Below are 23,613 nucleotides of genomic sequence, written 5' to 3'. Positions count from 1 at the left end.
AATATACTGGTCTCAGATTTTGACAGGTTGACAACTAAAAATAAGGGTATAGCAAATTCAAGTAAGATAATAAATAAGGTAGGACTAATATGTTTCTATCCTGTGGAGAACACTGCTTCTCACACTTTCATGAAAAAATGAATCATGCAATGGATGAAAAACTGTCTAAAGATATCCCAAACTAAATATTTTTCAGGCTACAACTTTTGATTGCAATTCACTACACCTATTTAGTAATTAAAAGAAAATGAACAAGTGAACATAGAGAATAACATAAAAACTGGTACTCTAGAAAAACTATTGGGTCCAGAGGAAATAAGTACATGCCTTTGAAAATAAAGAGGGTTCAGGAGAACACACATCCGTCACTGTGTATGATTTTCTTCCAAAGCGTTACTCATTATGTGAAAGCTTTCATCACTAGCCACTCACCACTATTCCCAATCTTTGTCCTCTCTCAGTGGTTTGCATTGTTTAAGTGTTAGAGTTCTCCCTTAAGAAATCTAGTGAGAGCTTTTTTCCTTTAAAAATGCACACACACAGGTGCTTCTCTGGTGGTTCAGTGGTAAGGAATCTGCCTGCCAACGCCAGAGACGTGAGCATGCAGGAGTATCCCACATGCAGAGGAGCAGCTAAACTCAGGAGCGCCAACCACTGAAACCTGCACACCTTGCAGCCTGCGCTCCACAACACGAGAAGCCACAGCAGTGGGAAGCCTGGGCACTGCAACTAAAGAGCAGCCTCCACTGGCTGTAACTAAGGGAAAGCCCGCATGGCTATGAAGTACCAGCACAGCCAAAAGCAAACCAAGTTTTTTAAAATGCACCATACTATCATAAATTCATAGACATACACACGCAGGCATGCACACATAATTACTGCATATATTTCAAATATAACAAAATCTGTTTGTCCACCCCAAGCTTAGAATTTCTTCCTTAATGCTTTGATTTTATTTTAGCACCAAAGACACAATCCCACTGCTGGGCATACATGCTGAGGAAACCAGAATTGAAAGAGACACGTGTACCCCAATGTTCATTGCAGCACTGTTTGTAATAGCCAGGACATGGACGCAACCTAGATGTCCATCAGCAGATGAATGGATAAGAAAGCTGTGGTACATATACACAATGGAGTATTACTCAGCCATTAAAAAGAATACATTTGAATCAGTTCTAATGAGGTAGATGAAACTGGAGCCGATTATACAGAATGAAGTAAGCCAGAAAGAAAAACACCAATACAGTATACTAACACATATATATGGAGTTTAGAAAGATGGTAATGATAATCCTGTATGTGAGACAGCAAAAGAGACACAGATGTATAGAACGGACTTTTGGACTCTGTGGGAGAGGGAGAGGGTGGGATGATTTGGGAGAATGGCATTGAAACATGTATACTATCATGTAAGAAACGAATCGCTAGTCTAGGTTCGATGCGGGATACAGGATGCTTGGGGCTGGTGTACGGGGATGACCCAGAGAGATGATATGGGGAAGGTGGTGCGAGGGGGGTTCAGGTTTGGGAACTCATGTACACCTGTGGTGGATTCATGTCAATGTATGGCAAAACCAATAAAGTATTGTAAAGTAAAAAAATTTAAAAAAAAATTAAAAAAATAAAAGCATTAAAAAAAAACACACACATACCAATAGGAAAAAAAGAAAAAAGACAAACCAGAAGACAATGTCCTTTACTTAATATTTTGACAAACCTCTGGGTATTGTTCTAGCTTTATGTTCCTGACAATGATACCCCTAATTGTACTGTCTAATACTTACCCAGAAGAAAATTGTCATTTCCCTGAACACAGACAAGCCTAGATAATCTATAAGTTTTAGTGAAAGAAGAGGACCCCCACTTGGGAAGAGTAGGTCAATACCTTCACCGATACCTGGAGATGTTTTCCACTTGCTGGCCGTGTGTGCTGATCACTCAACAAGCTTTGAGTCACCTTGATGGCTTCAAAGGAAAGGTGCTCTAGCCAAAAATGCCCATTCCTTTTGTTTCCTTTTCTGTGGAGTCAGCAAGGTCTGGCTGGGAGATTGAAGTATGATTGAGGGGAAAAAAAGGCAAAGAGGAAGCCAAAGCAAAATAAACAAAATGTAACCTGCACAAAGGAAAAAAAAGAAGTGCTTCTTACAATACGATGATACTACCTATATAGGCCAGTAATGCTCATGAGGATAGACATGCATCTGTCTTACTTCCCACGGTGGTCCAGACCTGCTTCTAGGAGAAGCACAATCAATATTTGTTGACTAAGTGAAGACACAGTAGTGTGTTCTTCATCTTGATTTCTTGCCTAGGTCCTAACCTATTTGTGTCTTGTAGAGGAAAGTTCTCCATTTCCGCTCTCCAGCGTGACTAGGGGCTGAGACAGACACTTCAATACGTACCTGGATCTAACTTTCTAGCTTTGGTTTCAGTCTCTCTCCTGAATATCTGACATCAGAAATTCTCCCAGAAGTCCTCATCCTCTGCCCTTACTCCTTAAAGTAAGTCTTAAAAGGAAACTCACAATAACCCTCTTCCCAGGTAGCTCAGTGGGTAAAAAAACCTGCCCTCAATGCAGGAGATGTTGGAGATATGGGTTCAATTCCTGGGTAGGGAAGGGCACCTTTCCCCTGGAAGAGGGCACCACAACTCACTTCGGTATTCTTGCCTGGAGAATCCTATAGACAGAGGAGCCTGGCTGGCTACAGTCCATAAGTCGCAAAGAATCAGACAGGGCTGAAGCGACTGAACAGACAGCAATGGTAATAACCCATTGCTCAATAAATCTAAAATTGCCAGCAAGTGGTTGAACTGCTCTCAATACCATTCAATGTTATTCGTTCTTTTAATTTTTCTGCTTAATAAGAGGTCCCCTTACTCTTAGTATAGTTCTTGTGTTTTGCTTACCAGTGGCATGTGAAAAGATGATCAGTTTATTTAATCAGCAGAAGAGTGCCAAATAAATTACAAGAAAATCAGCAAGATGGTTAAAATAGTTGAAATGAAAAACGGGGAAAACTAGAACTCCTGAAAGGTACTGGTAAGACTATGCATGTCTGCTCAATCAGCTCAGTAATGTCCAACTTCTTGCAACCCTATGGACTGTAGCCCACCACGCTCCTCTGTCCATGGGATTCTCCAGGAAAGAACACTGGAGTTGTTTGCCCTTCCCTCCTCCAGGAGATCTTCCGGATCCAGGGACAGAACCAGTGTCTCCTGCGCTTCCTGCATTGCAAGGCAGATTCTTTACCACTGAGCCATCAGGTGAGCCAGGTAAGACTATACATTGATACAATCAATTAGGCAAACTATTTGGCAGTATCTATTTAAAGTGTTCAGTTCAGTTCAGTCGCTCAGTCATGTCCAACTCTTTGCGACCCCATGAACTGCAGCACGCCAGGCCTCCCTGTTCATCACCAACTCCTGGAGTTCACTCAGACTCTCGTCCGTCGAGTCTGTGATGCCATCCAGCCATCTCCTCCTCGGTCATCCCCTTCTCCTCCTGCCCCCAATCCCCCCCCAGCATCAGAGTCTTTTCCAATTAGTCAACTCTTCGCATGAGGTGGCCAAAGTACTGGAGTTTCAGCTTTAGCATCATTCCTTCCAAAGAAATCCCAGGGCTGATCTCCTTCAGAATGGACTGGTTGGATCTCCTTGTATTCCAAGGGACTTTCAAGAGTCTTCTCCAACACCACAGTTCAAAAGCATCAATTCTATAGACACACAATTCCAGTCCTAGATATGAGCCTAATAGAGAAGGATACAAATATTCACAAGGAAAAATATGAAAAAATTTTATAGCAACATTTTTCTATAATCAAAAAGAGATATAACCCAAAAATTCATTGACAGTAGAAGGGACAGATGAATTGCAATGAATTCACACAATAAGATCCTACATAATAATGCAAATAGACAAATTTTTTACTACATGCAATAACTCAGAGGGAACTCTGGCAAAGAATTATAAGACATACTGAGTATATACTGCAAGATTCCAGCAGGCTTTAGTGATACTCAAAGTGTATACATTATGTCTCTCTAAATAAATGCTACCTTCCAAAGAAAGGAACAAAATTTCCCTTGTTTAAATATATGTCTTGAATTCATCTTCTGGAAAGATGGAGTAGTGAAACTTAAGTACAGCTTAAATCCAGACGTTATATGTAAAACAAACATAAGAAGACTCTAAAAGGTGGAGAGAGTGAAGCAGACTGTTTAGTGACCAGAGAAAAATCTTGGTGGTCAAAGTCCGTGAATTTTTCTTTTTGCTGCATATATACCAGACATGGAACTGAAAGTGCCAACAACCCTGAAAACACAGCAGCCTCAGACAAAAATGCCCCAACAAAAATCGAGTCTCTTTAATCATTGGGCCAGGAAAGGGGAAGACTAGAAAGCCAAAAAAAAAAAAAAAATCGAACATTTGTATCCTCAGAGTTCCAGAAGGAGAAGAATTTGGGACTGAAAAGTACTTGAGTGAATGAATGTAAACTTCTCTCCAATATGCCAAGACAAATAAACATGCAGATTTAAGAAGCTGAAGCAATCCAAAGTGGGATCCATACCAAGACACATCATAATTAAGATTCTGAAAACTAAAGACAAAGAAAAAACCTTGAAAGCACCCAGAGAAAAACAACATCTCATCTGTTGGAAAAAAATTATTAGAATTACAACAAATTTCTCATCAGAAACCATGGAGGGCAGAGGAAGTGACGTACCATTTCTAAGGTGCCAGAAGCAAAGAACTGTCAACCCAAATGCTATACCCAGCAAAAATATCCTTCATGAATGAAGGGAAAATCAAAACAATATCAAATGAAGGGTAACTAAGAGAATATGTTGACAGAAGACATACCCTAAAGCAACTACAGGGTGTCCTATAAACAGAAAAGAAATGATTTTTAAAAAGGAACCTTGGAACACTGAGAAGATGAGAGAAAACAGTGAACCAAAAAAATATGGGAAAATACATTGGATTTTCTTTCTTTTGAGATTTCTAAATTATATTTGATGATTGAAGTGAAAATCATAACATTGTCTGACATGGTTCTAAATGTATGTGGAGGACATATTTAAGACAATTAAAATACCAACAGCAGAGGGTAAAGAAACATAAAGTGAGGTAATGTTTTTATACTTCATATGAACTGCTAAAGTAATGATACTAGAAGATTATGATGAGATTTACATATTTAATATGGAGAAATCACTAAAAAGAGCTCTTCAAAGAGGTACAATCAAAAGTACAATAGATAAATCAAAACAGAGTTCTAAAAATTGTTCAAAAAACCTACCCAGAAAAATGGAAAAAAATAGGGAAACATATATATGTGTGTATATATGTATATATATATATGTGTGTGTGTGTGTGTGTGTGTGTGTGTGTGTATAACTGAATTACCAGTCATTCATCCAAAGAAATTAAGGCTTATGTTCACAAGAAAAACAATTTCTGGTTTAGTCACATTCGTGTCTGACTCTTTTGGACCATACTCCATCAGGCTCCTCTGTCCATGGGATTCTCCAGGGAAGAATACTGGAGTGGTTTCCATTTCCTTCATCAGAGGATCCTCCTGACCCAGGGACTGAACCCACATCTCCTGCATTGGCAGGTGGGTTCTTTACCATTGAGCCACCAGGGAAGTCTGTGAATAGCTAGCTATACAAGAATATTTATATCAACTCAATTCATTTCATCCCAAGTTGGAAACAGTGCATGTATCTTGGTGGGTGAATGGTTAAACACAGTTTGATACATTTGTAGTTTGCAATTCTATTCAGCAATAAAAAGGAAGAGTTATGCAGAGTGATAAAAGCTAATCCCAAAAGTTTGCATGCTGAATAATTCAATTTTTGCAACATTCTCAAAATGGCAAGTTGTAGATATGGAGTAGATTAGTGGGTAAGAGAGTTAAGCCGGAGAAGGCAATGGCACCCCACTCCAGTACTCTTGCTTGGAAAATCCCATGGACAGAGGAGCCTAGAAGGCTGCAGTCCATGGGGTCACTGAGGGTTGGACACGACTGAGCGACTTCACTTTCACTTTTCACTTTCTTGCATTGGAGAAGGAAATGGCAACCCACTCCAGTGTTCTTGCCTGGAGAATCCCAGGGACGGAGGAGCCTGGTGGGCTGCCGTCTATGGGGTCGCACGGAGTTGGACACAACTGAAGTGACTTAGCAGCAGCAAGAGAGTTAAGCATGGAGTAGAGGTGGATAGAAGTGGGTCTGGTTATAACAAAACATCTTAAGAGATTCTTATGGTGATGAAAACATGCTGTATTTTGACTATCAATGTCCATATCTTAGTTTTGATATTTTATTGTAGTTTTGCCGAAGGTTACCAATAGGGGAAGCAATAAGATTAAATGGAATACATCTGCATTGTTTCTCTTTTAAAAGATTTATTCATTTGTGTATTTTTATTTGTATATGTCTGTACAGTTGTGCTGGGTCCCTGCTGCCTCATGAGCTTCTCTCTAGCTGTGGCTAGCAGGGGCTAGTTTCTAACTGTGCTGCACGAACGAATTGAACAGCTTCTCTTTTTGCAGAGCAGAATCTAGGTGCACAGGCTTCAGCAGTTGTGGCATGTGGGCCCAGTAGTTGCAGCTCCCAGACTTCAGAGTGCTGGGTCAACAGTTGTGGTGCGTGGGTTTAGTTGCTCTGTGGCGTGTGGGATCTTCCCTGACCAAGGATCGAACCCATGTCTCCTGCATTGTCAGGCAGATTCTTTACCACTGAGCCACCAGGCAAGCTCTCTGCATTATTTCTTACACCTGCATGTGAATCTGTAATTTTCTCCGTAAGAAGTTAATTAAAAACTTGCCTGTCTTCAGTGTTGCACGATATATTCTGCATACAGAATTGCAGCTCAACAATTGTTGACATGCTTTGTTACTTAAACCATTTCTACTGGAATCACTGATGACTCAAGGTCCACTAATAACTATTATTTGAAATCTTACTCAGATATTGCATAGTGATTAGTTTTGTACCTTTGTGTATTGTGTGTGTGTCTATATTTTTAAATTTGATGGATGTCAGGATGTCATATGGTCATTTCCTGGGGCATACTTTCATAGAAAGGATGGAAAACTCTGTACTTTAGTGTCCCTTACAGAATTTTTTGTTTTGCTGCTGTTATGTGATGTCTCTCTTATTCTGTGAATGACCTATGCATTATTGAAATAATTTGCTTTTAAAAACTACATCAATGGTCAATAATAATCAAAATAATATTTCTTGTTCTAATGCCAATCCTGAATAATGGATTCTAATAATGAATTCTTCTAAAATATTAGATTTCTAAATTTTCCATGAGCACTGCATCACCAAAATAAATACATAGAATCCCAACAAGGAGAGGAGGCTTCCCAGGGGGCACTAGTGGTAAATAAGCCACCTGCATGTGTAGAAAATGCAGGAAACACGGTTTCAGTCCCTGGGTGGGAAAGATGCCGTGGAGAAGGAAATGGCACCCTCCCTAGTATTCTTGCCTGGAGAATCCCGTGAACAGAGGAGCCTGGTGGGTTGCAGTCGACAGGGTTGAAATAGTTGGACGTGACTGAGCAACCCAGCACACATGCAACAGGAGAAAGAACTGACATGTATTTGATTTTTACTAAAGCACCGGACCATAGACTCAGTTTTCTGCTTTCTCCAGACAAGTCCTCAATAATAATAGTTGGATATTATTATCCCCATTTAAAAGTGAGAAAATTGAGATTTAGTGAAATTGAATTTTTAGTCTAGGTCAGACAGCATAACATGCAAAAGCTAACACGGCCACCTGATACGAAGAACTGACTCTTTGGAAAAGACCTGATGCTGGGAAAGATTGAAGGCAGGAGGAGAAGGGGGCAACAGAGGATGAGATGGTTGGACGGCATCACCAACTGGAGGGAAATGCCGCTCCAGGAGCTGGTGATGGACAGGGAAGCCTGGAGTGCTGAAGTCCATGGTGTTGCAGAGTCAGACATGACTGAGCGACTGAACTGAACGTTTCAGAATCTGTGATTTTTCAATGTATTAGACTTCTTCCCAAATATGAAAAAAGCAATTAAGCAGGATGTTTAGATTATCTTATGTTTACTTTTGAAAAGCCTCATAAGTTTTTAGCTTTCTTTATAACATACACAGGAGAAATATTTAGAAAAGGAAACCTGTGCCAGTTGTTCTTTAATCCAATCAGATGATGTCAGATACTAACAGTACTCTGGTATTTTCCCTTTGCGTTCTTGAACAGCATCCCTTGAAATATAATCTGACAAACGTGTCCCTCTTTTTTTCTAGGTTTTTCTCAGCAGTGACCTTATTTTGTGGATATTGCTGAAAATAATCTTCCAGTCATTCTTCCCCCCTAGAAAGCTTGGTTCCAGCATGTCACTAGTGATTTATGGCTCTTTACTACCTGGCATCATCAAGGGGGTAGAATGAATATATATATATATATATATATATATATATATATATATATATATTTATATACATATTTGCCCTCAGGAAATGGAAAGGAAACATGAATAAAAATCGCATGGTTGATTGGCCTGTTTCTGATGGGGTAGGCCACCCTTAGTAGAAAAACTTGCTGTATCTCTGAAATAAATGGAATTTCTGTCCAGACCTCTCGTTTCACTCCACTTTTACAGTATCATTAAGTGTTAACTTATGTGACGTAGACTCAAAATCTGAAGTGGTCCTGAAGAAGGGAAATCGATTAGGTCTTATGTAGTCAGCAAAGAGCAGTTTAGACACGTCTCCCACTCAGGGAAAGAAGAGACCACTTCTAGCCAGGGCAGTGACTGTGCCACGGTCAGGCGGCATCCTCTACAGATATCGGATTCCAGGAGGAAACAGAACTGGCTGCAGCAGAGGCTGTAAGTTGAGGGGGAAAAGAATAAAAAGATTAGTTAAGAAGCCAGATTGTACAGCATTGTGTTGTTGTTCAGCCACTCAGTTATGTCCAGCTCTTTGCGACCCCATGGACTGCAGCAGGCCAGGCTTCTCTGTCCTTCACTATCTCCTGGAGCTTGCTAAAACTCATGTCCACGGAGTCAATGATACCATTCCACCATCTTACCCTCTGTTGCCCTGTTCTCCTCCTGCCATCAATATTTCCCAGCATCAGGGTGTTTTCCAGTGAGTCAACTCTATGCATCATCTGGCCAAAGTATTGGACCTTCAGCTACAGCATCAGTCCTTCCCATAAATATTCAGGGTTGATTTCCTTTAAGACTGACTGGTTTGATTTCTTTGCAATCCAAGGGACTCTCAAGAGTCTTCTCAAGCACCACAGTTTGAAAGCATCAGTTCTTCAGGGCTCAGCCTTATTTATGGTCCAACTCTCCCATCTGCACATGACTACTAGAAAAGCCATAGCTTTGACTATATGCACCTTTTCCAGCAAAGTGTTGTCTCTGCTCCTAATATGCTGTCTAGGTTTATCATAGCTTGTGAGAACCATCCAAAATGGTTCAGTATAAACGAATAGGTGTCATTGAAGTTACATCTTCAGATTTTTTCTGATCTCCATACAATAGAAACAATGTTGTACTTGATGAAGTTTATATATATAAACATATATATTTATATTGAAAAACAAGTCAGCTTTCTGTGGCACTGTGTTCTTCAGGAAGACCAGATAAAAATGAAACAAAAGTTAATGTGTTGCCCAGCTACTATTTGCCTCTAACTTGAAAGTGGAGGTTGCTCAATCATGTCCTACTCTTTGCGACCCCATAGACTATACAGTCCATGGAATTCTCCAGGCCAGAATACTGGAGTGGGTAGCCTATCCCTTCTCCAGTGGATCTTCCTGACCCAGGAATCAAACAGGGGTCTCCTGCATTGCAGGCAGATTCTTTACCAGCTGAGGTATCAAGGAAGCCCTGAAATACAGACACAGGTTCAGATATAGATTTAGATATAAATGTAGCCATTCCCTTCTCATGAAATTTACATATTAGGCATCATTCTATCACTTTCACATGCACATAGACACACAATAATAAAGCTAAGAGAGATTACATATATCCTCAAGAATACACAGCTCAGTAGTAGGAGGTAAATTGTGGGCTCAGATCTACTATACTTTTCCAAACTGTTCTTCCCAAAAGTCTTTGTCCAGAGTTTTCTTGTACAGGAGACGAGAGAGTGAACAGGAGTTAACATAATTTTGTCCAGCTAACATCTTCATGAAACAAGTGTTAGGAAGAACCTGGAGCTTAATCAGTCCGTTCACTCACTCAGTTGTGTCTGACTCTTTGCAATCCCATGGACTGCAGCATGCCAGGCTTCCCTGTCCATTGTCAAATCTTGGGGCTTGCTCAAACTCATGTCCATCAAGTCGGAGATGGCATCCAACCATCTCTTCCCCTGAATTCCCTTCTCCTCCTACCTCCAATCTTTCCCAGCATCAGGGTCTTTTTCAAATGAGTCAGTTCTTTGCATAAGGTGGCCAAAATATTCAAGGTCCAGTTTCAGCATCAGTCCTTCCAATGAATATTCAGGACTGATTTCCTTTAGGACTGACTGGTTTGATCTCCTTGCAGTCCAAAGGACTCTCAAGAGTCTTTTCCAACACCACAGTTCAAAAGCACCAATTCTTTGCTCTGGAGCTTAGAGAGGCAATATTATCTGCTCATAGTACCAAAGCTGAGTGATGAAAGAATGTACAGAAAAGAGTCAATCAGCCAGATACAGTTAAGGCGTATCAGAGGCTAGTTCTTGTCCTTTAAAAACATTTCTTTTTAATTTGGCTGCCCCAGCTGTTATTGCGGCACACTGGCTCTTTGATCTTCACTGAGATATGTGCCTTTTGTTGTTGTTGTTGTTGCCGCATTTGAACTCTCATCTGTGGCATATGGGATCTATTAATAGATCCCTGAGCAGTGATCGAACCCAGGCCCTCTGCATTAGGAGCATGGAGTCTAAGCCTCCAGAGACGTCCCTAACGCTTATGCTGTTCTATGTTATTCTACAGTATCCACAACATATGAATTGAAGCCAAGCGTAAATATTGACTAAAGCCCTGGGTAACATTAGTCCTGATGATCTCAGTCATTCAGCTTTGGCCTACTCAGTGACCATTCTCAGAAAATACCCAGTTTAAGTTTGAGGAAATCCAACAAGCACATCAGAGGATGGTGATTTGTGTTCAGTCATGTTTGACTCTTTGCGACCCCATGGACTATAGCCCAGCAGGCTCCCCTGTCCATGGGATTCTTCAGGCAAGAATACTGGAATGAGTTGCCACTTCCTATGCCAAGGGATCTCCCAAACCCAGGGATCGGACCCGTGTCTCTTATGTCTCTTGCACTGACAGGCAGCTTCTTTACCACTAACGCCATCTGGAAAGCCATGGTGTTTTACCAGATTGAAATCACCAAAGAACTCATAGTGTTGAAAGAAAGGAAATTTGCATACACTACAGTAATCCGCCTGCAGTGCAGGAGACCTGCGTTCCATCCCTGGGTTGGGAAGGGCCCTTGGAGAGGGCATGGCAACCCAATCTAGTATTCTTACCTGCAGAATCCCCATGGACAAAGGAGCCTAGGGGGCCCCAGTCCACAGGGTTACAAAGAGTGGCTAATCACACACACAGGCACAGTAACCTGTGTGCTATATAGTAGGGATTCAATAAATGTCACTTGGCTGGCCCAAGAGTTCTGCTTACAGAAGAGTTTGTAATGGGTACAGACGTCTATTTCTCCCTGAAGTTATCTGTGTGCAGGAAAGGATGTTCTGTCCCCTCTGAGAAATCAGGAGTTCAGGTCATCAAAGGGAGAAGCAAACTGAAAACCATCTTTTGTTTCCAGTTATGTTTTTGTTTCTTTTCACATCTATCTCATTAACATGTTGGTGTGTTCTGATGAGAGAAAGAAATAATGAGCTTAATTTTAGAAATTCAAACTATTATTATACCTAAGCAAGAGAATGTAGATTCTCAGAACAACAAAAAAAGAATATTTTTTAATTTGTTCATGTCTCATACATGGAAAGAAGTAAGTGGAACTTTAAAAGTTATCTTTGACAATATTGCTTCCCTGGAGAATCCATCCACCACTGTCAGCCATTCTGTTCCTAAATCATTACACCCAGTTACATGAATGTTAGGGTCAGGAATGGCTTGCAGCTGGGATCAAGCTGGAATCAAGATTGCTGGGAGAATTATCAATAACCTCAGATATGCAGATGACACCACCCTTATGGCAGAAAGTGAAGAGGAACTTAGAGCCTCTTGATGTAAGGGAAAGAGGAGAGTGAAAAAGCTGGCTTAAAGCTCAACGTTCAGAAAACTAAGATCATGGCATCTGGTTCCATCAGTTCATGGGAAATAGATGGGGAAACAGTGGAAACAGTGTTAGACTTTATTTTGGGGGGCTCCAAAATCACTGCAGATGGTGACTGCAGCCATGAAATTAAAAGATGCTTGTTCCTTTGAAGAAAAGCTATGACCAACCAAGACAGCATATTAAAAATCAGAGACACTACTTTGCCAACAAAGGCCCATCTTGTCAAAGCTATAGTTTTTCCAGTAGTCATGTATGGATGTGAGAGTTGGACTATAAAGAAAGCTGAGCACTGAAGAATTGATTATTTTGATCTGTGGTGTTGCAGAAAACTCTTGAGAATCCTTGGAATGCAAGGAGATCACACTAGACCATCCTAAAAGAAATCAGTCCTGAATATTCATTGAAAGGACTGATGCTGAAGCTGAAACTCCAATTTTTTGGCCACCTGATGCAAACACCTGACTTATTAGAAAAGACCCTGATGCTGGGAAAGATTGAAGGCAGGAGGAGAAGCAGATGGCAGAGGATGAGACAGTTGGATGGCATCACCAACTTGATGTACATGAGTTGGAGCAAGTTCCAGGAGTTGGTGATAGACATGGAAGCCTGGCGTGCTGCAGTCTTTGGGGCTGTGACATGACTGAGCGACTGAACTGAATGACTGACTACTTGCAGTGCCAAGAAGAGCATCATCTCCAATTTCCCCTTTTTTGCGTTCTCCAAGCTACACTTCCTCTTTCCCTTCTTTGTTCTAAGGTCTACCATCTTATGCTCTTTCCTTTTACCATATGTGTGACTCCTTATTTTCTGCAGATTTTTCATCGTCTGAGTTATAATAGCCACGCCCACTATACACATCAGAGGCTTACTTCCACGGGTAATCAGAATTACTGTCCAGGAGCAAGATCCTGAAAGTTGCACCCAGAAAGTTCCCAGTCACTCTTCTGCTACCATCTCTCTGCTTTTTAAAAATTAATCTGTTTTTTGTTTTAAAATTTGCAATGTTGTGTTGGTTTCTGTCATATACAACAATGAAAATTGTTCTCCTATGATTTCTTTAAATATTTTAATCACTATCTGTAGTGTGCAAATAAATATAACACTTCCTCTTTCTAGCATCTATGCTATTGTTCAGTTGCTAAGTCATGTCCGACTCTTTGCAACCCCATGAATTGAAGGTCGTCCCCTTCTCCTCCTGCCCTCAATCCCTCCCAGCATCAGAGTCTTTTCCAATGAGTCAACTCTTCCCATGAGGTGGCCAAAGTACTGGAGCTTCAGCTTTAGCATCATTCCTTCCAAAGAAATCCCAGGGCTGATCTCCTTCAGAAAGGACTGGTTGGATCTCCTTGCAGTCCCAGGGACGCTCAAGAGTCTTCTCCAACATCACAGTTCAAAAGCATCAATTCTTCGGTGCTCAGCCTTCTTCACAGTCCAACTCTCACATCCATACGTGACCACAGGAAAAACCATAGCCTTGACTAGATGGACCTTAGTCGGCAAAGTAATGTCTCTGCTTTTGAATAAGCTATCTAGGTTGGTCATAACTTTTCTTCCAAGGAGTAAGCGTCTTTTAATTTCATGGCTGCAGTCACCATCTGCAGTGATTCTGGAGCCCCCAAAAATAAAGTCTGACACTGTTTCCCCATCTATTTCCCATCAAGTGATGGGACCTCATGACCGAGGATGAGATGGCTGGATGGCATCACAGACTCGATGGACATGAGGGTGAGTGAACTCCAGGAGATGGTGATGAACAGGGAGACCTGGCGTGCTGCGATTCATGGGGTCGCAAAAAGTCGGACACGACTGAGTGACTGAACTGAACTGAACGGAAGGCTTCTCTTTCCACCACTATCTGCCTCAGTTTGCCCACCCTAACACCCATTGAGTCAGTGATGTCAGTATCTATAGCCATTCTTTGTAAGTATAGATTTTTAAGTCGCACGTCTGGATGAGTTTCTGAGTTCTAGTATTTCCTAGCTGTACAAATGTCAGCAAGTCACGTAAACTCTGTGCGTCTTTATCTGCAAGATGACATGTAATGACGTTGCCTGTCACATAGGTCTGTATTTTGAGGATTCAAAGAGAAATTGCACCTGAAGTACTGAGTGGCTCAGTGCTAAGTTTTTGTTCACAGTACTTTTTCACGGTGCCAAGTGCAGTTAACAGACAGCATACTGGCACTTCCCAAAGACTCCCACTTTCTATCATCAAGACCAGTGAAAATGGGACCTTACAGGTAAAAGAGAGATACGATTCACTTAAATATATTGAAAGGAGAGGTTACCCTGGATCATCCAATTGGACCTCGTGTAATAATTAGGACCCTCGTAAGAGGAGGGCATGAGGGTCATCATAGAGATGAGATGCGCAAAGGCAGCAGAAGCTGGAGAGACACACGTTGAAAATGGAGGAGGGGCCACAAGCCAGGGAATGTGAGTGATCTGCAGAAACCAGGAAAAGCAAGGCAGCAGACCCTCCCTTAGAGACCCCAGAAGGACTGAAACTCTGCCAACACCTTGATTTTAGCTCAGAAGACCCACGGAAGAGACGTCTGAGCTCCAGAACTGAAACATAAAGGGTTAATGTGTTTATAAGACTCAAAGTTTGTGACGTTGATAATTTGTTACAGCAACAACAGGGAAATGGATAGAAGTGGAAACATACAGGACCGGAAAAGGAAAAATGTAACTAGAATGTCTCTGGACGTCTTGTCCTTTTTCCTTCTGCCCCACCTTCAAACCTGGCTCCTTAGCCACCCCTGAGAGAGACAGTAAATGAAGATGAAGTAGACTTAGGGAGAGTGAGAGAAAAACATTCTGTTGGGTGTAGAGAGGATATTCTACAGCCATCTTTACATGAAGGAAGAAATTCAGTCGTGAAAACCACAAATAAACCAACACTAACAATGACAAAAACGCAAATGGGCAAAACTAAAACACTCTCTTTTCTTTTGAAACAACAAGACATTTCTCTCATTCATTTATTCCGCCTCTCAACACATCCAGGGTTCTATCTGGTTCTCTGTGACAGAAAACACTTTCTTGCCAATATTTAACACCCAGCATATCTAAATCTAAACGGGTCATTTTCTTCTTTCCATCTCTAAATCAAAATCCCAGCAAATGAATGATGATTTTAACTGTATCCTATATCCACAGTTATAAGAAATTCACTTCATCTCTCAAATTACAAACCTTAGTATTTTCACCCATCCCTGCATCACCTTCGCTATTCTTAGGAATATTTCATCAGATATATGTATCCTAAATCTGTCCCCCTCTCACCTTTCTGTTTTTATTACTTCTTGCCTGAATGGGCTTCCCTGGTGGCTCAGATAGTAAAGAATCTGTCTGCAATGTGGGAGACCCAGGTTCAATCCCTGGGTCAGGAAGATCCCCTAGAGAAGGAAATGGCAACCCACTCCAGTATTCTTGCCTGGAGAATTCCATGTATAGAGGAGCCTGGCAGGCTACAGTCCATGGGGTTGCAAAGAGTCGGACACGACTGAGCGATTTCACTTCATTCGCCATGCTCAACATCCCAAATTATAATTCTTAACTTGTTTAAAGATGTCGATGATGACAGAGGGTGGAGTAGCCTAAGACTGGCACCCAGAGAGCAGGGAAGGAATTGGGGGAATAAACCAGGTAGCATGTCTGAGTACGGAAAGGAGAGACATGGACACGGTGGAGATGAATGAGTTGGATATAGGAACATAGACCAAATGGGGCTTCCCTGGTGGCTCAGATGGTAAAGAACCTGCCTGCAGTGCAGGAGACCTGGGTGCAATCCCTGCGTTGGGAAGATCCCCTGGAGAAGGGAATGGCAAACCACTCCAGTATTCTTGCCTGGAGGATTCCACGGATAGAGGAGCCTGGCAGGCTCTCCCTGGGGTTGTATAGAGTTGGACACGACTGAATGACTAACACTTTCACTTTCAGGTCAAATGAGTATATCAAGGAGAATAAGACCAGTTTTCTCACTCTTTGAAAAGGCAGTTGCACGCAAAGAGTAAAACCTAGAATGAACACCGAGATATTCATTCCAATAGAGGTATCAGTGTTAACTCATCGTTTTCTATTTCAATAAATACATGTAGATATATAGGTGTGGATGTATATGAGTGACTGTGTGTACATATGGGTATATATTTTGCTTTCAATCCAGTGACAGAGCCTAGAAGAAATGTCATTCCAAGAGCAATGAGGACGCCTGGCGCCTAGATCTTGATTTCTGAGTACCACACTATAGGTCAGGACTCTTAGAGAAGGGAGTGAGTTTAACGTTGAGCTCTCCCTCTGATCCAGACACAATGCACTTTAGAAGTTCTAAGTTCTTATTTCCAAGTGAATGAATGAAAGTGAAACAATTTTTTTATGACAGCCACACAACAGTCTCAGCCAGTATTTCTATAATTACCTCTGAGATTTTTACAATATTCCATTATTCTGGCCTTTTTATCCAATAAGTGCACTTCACTAAAATGTGGTAAGCATATTTTGATGTACGTGGTGGATTATTTGTATGAAATTAGATGGAGGTTAACTTCAAAATCTGAATGTGAGATGAACATTTTGGGTTTCCCTTTCTGTCTAAATAATTTAAACCAGGTTCTAGACATTAGACAACTTTTAATCTTTTTTTTTTAATTTGCATCAGAAAAATCATACACACCCAATCTTTTGAAGTGAAAACATCCAAGTCAAGCTTAGATGGCCCCAAACCACACTGCGATGATGAAAACAAATAGAAGCTTTGAACTCATGTAGACTTTCCAGTGACTCTTGGAAAAATGTTTAATAAACATTCTCTCATTAATCTTTTCACCAGGCCAAGCTGCAGAATGTGGAGATGGCAAAACAATAAATCTGTCAAAATAAAGAAAAAAAATCTCCTTTACAAGAAAGCCATCTCCTTTTAGTGCATTTTCTTTGCAGTTTATACGAGTTAGATGTCTACTTTGTGAACATTATTATGTGATGAAGAGCATATTGGTACGAGTTCGATACCGTGGCTCACCATCTCAGTTACTCTATGCATTTGTCTGTTTTGCAGAGAGAAATTGTGTCCATCCTGACCACCTTGCAGGGTTGTTATAAGATCAAATGCAGGCAAAAATTCTCTGTAAGTTTTAAATGGCTTTAAAAAAAACAGCAAATATCATATGTTAATACATATATGAGTAGTCCAGAAAAATGGTACAGGCGAACCTATTTGCAGGGTAGGAATAGAGGCGCAGACTGAGGGAAACAGGTGTGTGAACACGTGTCTGTTCTGAGTGGGGTGGGACGAACTGGGAGATTGGGGTTGACAAATGTACACTACCTTCCATAAAACAGCAAGCAGGAAGCTGTTGTCTAGTGGAGGGAGCTCAGCTTGCTGCTCTGTGATGACCTAGAGGGGTGGGGTACAGGGTGGGAAGGAGTTTGAGGAAGAAGGGGCTATATGCATACACAGAGATGATTCACTTCCTTCTACAGCAGAAGCTAACACAATATCATAAAACATATTGTTCAGTCACCCAGTCGTGTTTGAAACCCCACAGACTGCAGCATGCCAGCTTTGCTGTCTTTCACCATCTCCCAGAGTTTGCTCAAACTCATGTCTATCGAGTCAATGATGCCATTCAACCATCTCGTCATCTGTTGTCCCCTTCTCCTCCTGCCTTCAATCTTTCCCAGCATCCAGATCCTTTCCTTGAGTTTGCTCTTTGTATCAGTTGGCCAAAGTATTGGCGTTTCAGCTTCAGCATCAGACCTTCCCATGAATTTTCAGGTTTGATTTCCTTTAGAATTGACTGGTGTGATCTCCTTGCAGTCCAGGGGATTCTCAAGAGTCTTCTCTGACACCACAGATCAAAAGCATCAGTTCTTTGGTGCTCAGCCTTCTTTATGGTTCAGCTCTCACATCCATACATGACTACTGGAAAAACCACATATTTGACTATATGGACCTTTGTCAGCAAAGTAATGTCTCTGCTTTTTAATATGCTGTCTAGGTTGGTCATAATTTTTCTTCCAAGAAGCAGCCATCTTTTAATTTCATGTCTCCAGTCACCATTTGCAGTGATTTTGGAGCCCCCCCCCCAATAGAGTCTGTCACTGTTTCCATATTTTCCCCATCTATTTGCCATGAAATGGTGGGACTGGATGCCATAATCATCATTGTTTGAACGTTGAGTTTTAAGCCAGCTTTTTCAGGAAACATGGGTTCAATCCCTGGGTCAAGAAGATCCCCTGGAGGAAGGTGTAGAAACCCATTCCAGTTTGCCTGGAGAATCCAGCTGAAGGCACTGAGCACATGGACACGCCACCTCTCTCTCTCTCTGTCTTTCTCCTGTCTCTCTCCTCCCTCTCTCTCTCTCTCCCCTCTCTCCCTTCTCTGTCCTCTCTCTCTCTCCTCTCTCTCCCCCACCTCTCTCTCTCCCCACTCTCTCCCCTCTCCTTCCATCTCTCTCTCTCCCCTCTCTCTCTCTCCCCCTCTCTCTCTCCCCCACCCTCTCTCCCCGCCTCTCTCCTCTCTCTCTCTCCCCCCTCACCTCTCTCTCTCCCTCTCTCTCCCCCCTTCTCTTGCCCCCTCTGCCTCTCCCCCTCCTCTCTCTCTCTCCCCCTCCCCTCTCTCTCCTCCCTCTTTTTCCCCCTCCCTCTCTCCCCTCTCTCCCCCCAACTCTCTCCCCACCCCCCTCTCTCCCCTTTCTCTCTCCTCTCCCCTCTCTCTCTCTCCCCACTTCCCCCCTCCCCTCCCCCTCTCTTGCTCTCTCCCCTCTCTTCCCACTCCTCTCCCCTCTCTCTCCCTTCTCTCTCTCTCTCTCTCTCTCTCTCCTTTCCCTCCCAGACATACAGAGGCAAACACATCTCTCCTAATTAATTTCTACTCATCTGGAGGATTTGAATACTTCATGAGCTTATCTTTCACTAATATTGCAAGACGCTTGAATACTCCTCCACCTCTATAAGACCTCATATCACTCTTCTGTGTCCTCCCTTCACTCCATGGTCCCTTCATAAAACATCTCCATTTGAAATTGTGTGATTATTTGACTCTTCCCTGTAAATTGTAGTCTCCATGTGAACAATTATTTTCTTTTGGTTCATCACTACATCTCCAGTTATGGACCCCATCACCTGACACTAACTAAATATTAGTTGAGCAAATACATTTGAGACAGAAGCAGATTCCCTAAGTGTCAGTTCAGTTCAGTTCAGTTCAGTCGCTCAGTCATGTCTGACTCTTTGCGACCCCATGAATCACAGCACGCCAGGCCTCCCTGTCCATCACCATATCCCAGAGTTCACTCAGACACACATCCATCAAGTCTGTGATACCATCCAGTCATCTCATCCTGGGTCAACCCCTTCTCCTCCTGCCCTCAATCCCTCCCAACATCAGAGTCTTTTCCAATGAGTCAACTCTTCGCATGAGGTGGTCAAAGTACTGGAGTTTCAGCTTTAGCATCATTCCTTCCAAAGAAATCCCAGGGCTGATCTCCTTCAGAATGGACTGGTTGGATCTCCTTGTAGTCCAAGGGACCCTCAAGAGTCTTCTCCAACACCACAGTTCAAAAGCATCAATTCTTTGGTGCTCAGCCTTCTTCACAGTCCAACTCTCACATCCATACATGACTACTGGAAAAACCATAGCCTTGACTAGATGGACCTTAGTTGGCAAAGCAATGCCTCTGCTTTTGAATATACTATCTAGGTTGGTCATAACTTTTCTTCAAAGGAGTAAGCATCTTTTAATTTCATGTCTGCAATCACCATCTGCAGTGATTTTGGAGCCCCCAAAAATCAAGTCTGACACTGTTTCCACTGTTTCCCCATCTATTTGCCATGAAGTGATGGGACCAGATGCCATGATCTTCATTTTCTGAATGTTGAGCTTTAAGCCAACTTTTTCACTGTCCACTTTCACTTTCATCAAGAGGCTCTTTAGCTCCTCTTCACTTTCTGCCAAAAGGATGGTGTCATCTGCATATCTGAGGTTATTGGTATTTCTCCCGGCAATCTTGATTCCAGCTTGTGTTTCTTCCAGTCCAGCGTTTCTCATGATGTATTCTGCATATAAGTTAAATAAGCAGGGTGACAATATACAGCCTTGACGTACACCTTTTCCTATTTGGAACCAGTCTGTTGTTCCATGTCCAGGTCTAACTGTTGCTTCCTGACCAGCATACAGATTTCTCAAAAGGCAGGTTAGGTGGTCTGGTATTCCCATCTCTTTCAGAATTTTCCCCAGTTTCTTGTGATCCACACAGTCAAAGGCTTTGGCATAGTCAATAAAGCAGAAATAGATGTTTTTTGGGAACTCTCTTGCTTTTTTGATGATCCAGCGGATGTTGGCAATTTGATCTCTGGTTCCTCTGCCTTTTCTAAAACCAGCTTGAACATCAGCTTGAGCATCTGATCACAGTCTTGTCTAACTTCCAAAGTGTAGAATACGTTAAATCATGTTCTCTGATAAACTCCCGATCTAAAGTTAAGGCTCAACTGTTTACTTCTGAGAAAGGCTAAATCTACTTCCAAAAAGGATAGAGATAAAGCCAGGTCCATATTGGATGTGTTGGATTAGACAACTTTGAATTAAGGTGTCACAAGTAGTAACGGGGTTCATTCATTAATTTTCCCAAATACGTGCTTTTCTGTTACCCGCAACGGTTCCTTTCTTCTATTACAAAAAGAGAAATAGAAAAATTTCAGAATAATATAACTTTATTGCACAGATTAAGAAAATGAGGAAAAATCAATTTAATATATTCAATCCCTGGGTAGGGAAGATACCCTGGAGAAGGAAATGGCTACCCATTCCAGTATTCTTGCCTGGGAAATCCTATGGATGGGGAGCCCTGCAGACTACAGCCCATGTGGTCACAGAGAATCAGACACAACTGAGCAACTAGCACACCCTTAAAGATTAAGCAAGTGAAGTCACATTTACAGTCAATTTCTCTTGATAGATGATGGTGGAAAGAAAATGTAGTTTATTCAAATCTATAGTTAATAGAAATTAACTTAAAAATTTTTTCTTCTTTTAAATTCAGAAGGATTATTTCAGAAATCCCTTTCTATTTTGTTTTGCTAAGAAAAATATTAAAATGTGTTTATATTTTCTGCTCATTCACCAGTTGATATAATTCTGCCTGTCTATTGGGTATTGGAAAATTCTTGCAATTAAAAACCTACCTCAGATAACCATAATCTGACTTGTGGAGACTCAAGCTGCTTCTTGTGGCAGAAGACAGCAGTAGAAACCTGGGATGTGAGCTACATTCTGTCACATTCGATTTTGCTCCTTTCTTAGCAAGACAAAACAGAGAGGAATTTCTGTTACCATTTGTTTCAGGCGGGTCACTCATCTCTCCGAGCCACTGTCTCCTCATCTGTATTTTAAGGTTCTGCAAGCCATCATCAGGTCCTGAACATAAAAACCCACTGAAAGCAAAATGAGACAAAATGATGATTCTAACTCCACATTTGTGTTAGCGAGGAAATGATCGTTATTCAGATTTCTTATTGATTTCCTTTCTATAAAAGAAAGAAATGTCTATTGTGACAGATCGTGTGCATCTTTCTATATCTGATTTATTTTATCTCCCCAAGCTTCAACTCTGAGATTCACTCAGATCTAATTTTATCCCCAAGGAACTGCCTTACTTCAGTCTCTGATGAGATCAGGTCAGCCCCTGTAGGATCTTTCTCAGTGGAGCAGGAGATAAGTGTACTCCGTTTTCCCCTAGTTAGCCACCTGTAGACATTTGGAAAGATTTCAGACTAGGATTCTGATGACTCTGCAGAGAGAAAATTCTACCTTATTTGTAGCTTATAGTTACATATTATTCATGACTCTGTGGAAAAAACCCTTGATGTTCTCCATTTCATGGCAATAAATACCTAAATCAATTTTAATAAGATAAATATTAAATATACTTTAAAGAGTATCACTCTATTTTCACCAATAATAAAAGTCTTCCTTATATAGATAACTGAATCCTCTTCAGTTCCTTAAACAGTTATATAAACTAATTCTCCAACATGCCTGTTCCTAAAAAGAAGAGGAACTAGACTTTTCTAAATAGGAACTGAACTGAACTGAACTGAAGTCCTGTGTACATTTATCTCTTCCCTTTACCAAAGAATCTGATCAATTGTGTGGGATCCCTAAGCCAAGAAATTCCAGGTAGTGTGTGGTCCATATTTGTCATCCCTCTTATTGTGTGAAAACCAGTGTATTGGGGTATGATATAAGCCCAGAAGAAGACTTAATATTTCTTTTCTAATGAAAAATAGCAAAACATTTCTAGAACAGTAGAAGAGTTAAATTCACTAGAAGTAATCATACTCATGTATTACACTGGATATAGGGGGTCTTCTAAATGTAGCCTTTTAAGGCTTTAAAACTCGTAAAGTCCTAGCATTCATATATTTTTATAGGAAGCAAGAAGGTACATCCTTTGAATTTCTGTGTCAGATTCAATACATTTACTTTCAAATAAGTGTCTAAATGGGCTTCCCTGGAGACTCAGATGGTAAAGAATCTGCCTGCAATGCAGGAGACCCAGGTTCAATCCCTGAGTTGGGAAGATCCCCTGAAGAAGAGAGTGGCTACCCACCCCAGTATTCTTGCCTGGAGAGTTCCATGGACAAAGGAGACTGGTAGGCTATAGTTCACGAGGTCACAAAGAGTCGGAGATGACTGAACAGCTAACACTTTCATTTCTCAATTGTCTAGGCAACTCTGAGTTCAGAAACAATCCTAAGGGGATGGAGTGAGCCTAAGTTTCATGGGTTTTAAAGTAATGATATGACAAAGGCTATTATCGCTTGGAATGTGTCAACAAACTGCTGTAACATGCAGAGGAGTTTGCCACTAGTTTGGTTGATATTGTCTTGGACGGTGTTCTTACAGAGAGGCTTCTGTGCTGGCCTAGTATAAAGTTCCCTGGGAGTGAGTTGAAAGCTGCTTTGGGACAATCCTTCAAAGGGCAAGTGGAGTCGTCCTTGCTCTTTCCTGTTCTAGCTATGTGAGATTTCGTTTCCGGCTGGGGAAGAAGAAAAGTCTTATTATATGTTGTTTATGGTTCTCTTGCATCAGTCGGCTTCTTTTATTAAACCAGATTCAAGTTGTGACATGCTGTTAATGCAATCACTAATAACCAGCTCGAATTGCAAATCTATGTCAGCAGGTTGGTGTTGATTAAGCTGTAGCCGCCACTAACACACAGTTTTAAATGCTTGATAAGTTCCATTTTCTGCAGTGATAGGCTGCTTGGGTTCCCACTTTTTCCCTTTTCTCTTCGAGCCAAAAGAATT

This window comes from Ovis canadensis, chromosome 3, assembly GCF_042477335.2.
Source record: "Ovis canadensis isolate MfBH-ARS-UI-01 breed Bighorn chromosome 3, ARS-UI_OviCan_v2, whole genome shotgun sequence".
NCBI lineage: Eukaryota > Metazoa > Chordata > Mammalia > Artiodactyla > Bovidae > Ovis > Ovis canadensis.
This window is presented reverse-complemented; position numbering follows the sequence as displayed.